The 2,120-nt window shown below is 40.2% G+C and overlaps 1 pseudogene; it reads left to right on the top strand.

Annotated features, from left to right (window-relative positions):
* Positions 1-958: 958 nt before the first annotated feature.
* Positions 959-1,392, top strand: LOC128593869 (histone H3.3A-like; annotated as a pseudogene).
* The last annotated feature ends 728 nt before the right edge of the window (positions 1,393-2,120 follow it).

The following is a 2,120-nucleotide window of genomic DNA, read 5'->3' as shown; positions in this document are numbered from 1 at the left end:
GTCAATAATAGAAAGACATCTGGAAAATCTCCAATTATTTGGGAACTAAATAATGTACTTCTAAATAGCCATGGGTAAAAGAAGAAATCAGAAGGGGAAACTAGAAAATATTTTGAACTGAAGAAAATTCTTGCAATTCTAGCAAAAAACACAAAGTATCAATATGGGGGGATGTCATTTGTTATGGACTGAATTATATCTGCCCCACAACTCATATGTCAAAGTCCAAACCCTCAATATGACTTTCTTTGGAGATAGGGTCTTTAGGGAGGTAATTACAGTTAAATGGCTAACTGTGGAGGCCTAATATAAGGCTGATGTCCTTATAAGAAGAGAAAGAGACACTAGAGATCTCTGTGTGTGATTGTGTGTATGCTCATTCACACACAGAGAAAAGGCCACATGAAGACGAATAGAGAAAGTGTCTCTGTGTCTACAAGCCAGGAAGAAAGGCCTCACCAGAAATCAGTTCTACTAGTACCCTGACCTTGGACTTAGAGCCTCCAAAATTGTAAGAAAGTACATTTCTGTTGTTTAAGCCCCCCCAGTCTATGATATCTTCTTATATCAGCCTGAGCTTTTGACCATTAAAAGGGTACTTAGGGAAGGTAATAACATTAAATACCTCTCCTAGAAAGAAGAAGAATCTCAAATTCATGACTTCAGCATTGATTTAATAAACCAAAAACAAGGCAAAGCATGTTGACTCATTCCTATAATCCCAGCACTTTGGAAGGCTGAGGCAAGAGGATTGCTTGATGCCAGAAGTTTAAGATGAGCCTGGGCAACATAGTGAGACCTCCATCTCTACCAAAAAAAAAATTAGGCGCAGAGCGGTTTGGTCGGTTGTTGGGAAAGCATCATTTCTTTCCTCTGCGACTGCGGCTCTTCATTGGGCACCAGAAGCGGTGCGGCGCTCTGAGAAGTGGCCTAAAACTTCAGCGTTGGGTAAAAGAAAATGCCTTGAACCAAGCAGACCGCTCGTAAGTCCACTGGTGGGAAAGCCGCTCCCCCACCCCCCAACTCACCGCCCCACAAACAGCTGGCCACCAAAGCTGCCAGGAAAAGTGCTCCCTCTACTGGCGGGGTGAAGAAACCTCATCGCTACGGGCCGGGCACCTTGGCGCTCAGAGAGATTGGTCCTTATCAGAAATTGACTGAGCTGCTCATTCGGAAGCTGTCTTTCCAGAGGTTGGTGAGAGAGATCGCCCAGGATTTCAAAACGGACTTGAGGTTTCAGAGTGCGGCCATTGGTGCACTTCAGGAGTCTAATGAAGCGTACCTGGTAGGTTTGTTTGAAGATACTAATCTGTGTGCCATCCACACTAAGAGAGTCACCAACATGCCCAAAGACATCCAGTTGGCTTGCCGGATACGGGGAGAGAGAGCTAAAGTGAAGGCAGTTTTTATGGTGTTTTGTAGTAAATTCTGTAAAATACTTTGGTTTAATTTGTGACTTTTTTGGTAAGAAATTGTTTATTGTTTATAATATGTTGCATTTGTACTTAAGTCATTCCATCTTTCACTCTGGATGAATGCAAAAAAATGACTGTTGACAAACCTCAGTGATGTGAGCATTGTTGCTCAGGAGTGACAAGTTGCTAATATGCAGAAGGGATGGGTGATATTTCTTGCTTCTCATGATGCATGTTTCTGTATGTTAATGACTTGTTGGGTAGCTATTAAGGTATTAGAATTGATAAATGTGTACAGGGTCCTTTTGCAATAAAACTTGATGACTTGATCCAAGTGTTTAACAATTGGGGCTGTTAAGTCTGACCATACATCACTGTGATAGAATGTGGGCTGTTTCAAGGGTGAAGATACAAGTCTTAATCACAGTGTAAACTTACAGTTTCCTTAAAAAAAAAAAGTAAACCTGGCGGCTACAGAATACACTATATGCATTTATAATAGCTAATTTATATATTGTAGTGTCAACATTTTTAAATTAAATGTTTTACATTCACAAGTGGTGGGATATATATTTTAACCAGACTGACTGGGAAAAAAGAAAGAAGACACAAATTACCAAAATCAGGAATAAGATATCACTAAAGACTCTACAAACATTAGCAGAGTGATACAAAAATTTTATTAACAACCGTATACAAAAATTT

The sequence above is a fragment of the Nycticebus coucang genome, chromosome 9 (assembly GCF_027406575.1).
Source record: "Nycticebus coucang isolate mNycCou1 chromosome 9, mNycCou1.pri, whole genome shotgun sequence".
Classification (NCBI taxonomy): Eukaryota; Metazoa; Chordata; class Mammalia; order Primates; family Lorisidae; genus Nycticebus; species Nycticebus coucang.
The sequence above is the reverse complement of the archived record's forward strand: the minus strand, read 5'-3'. Positions and strand labels throughout refer to the sequence as shown.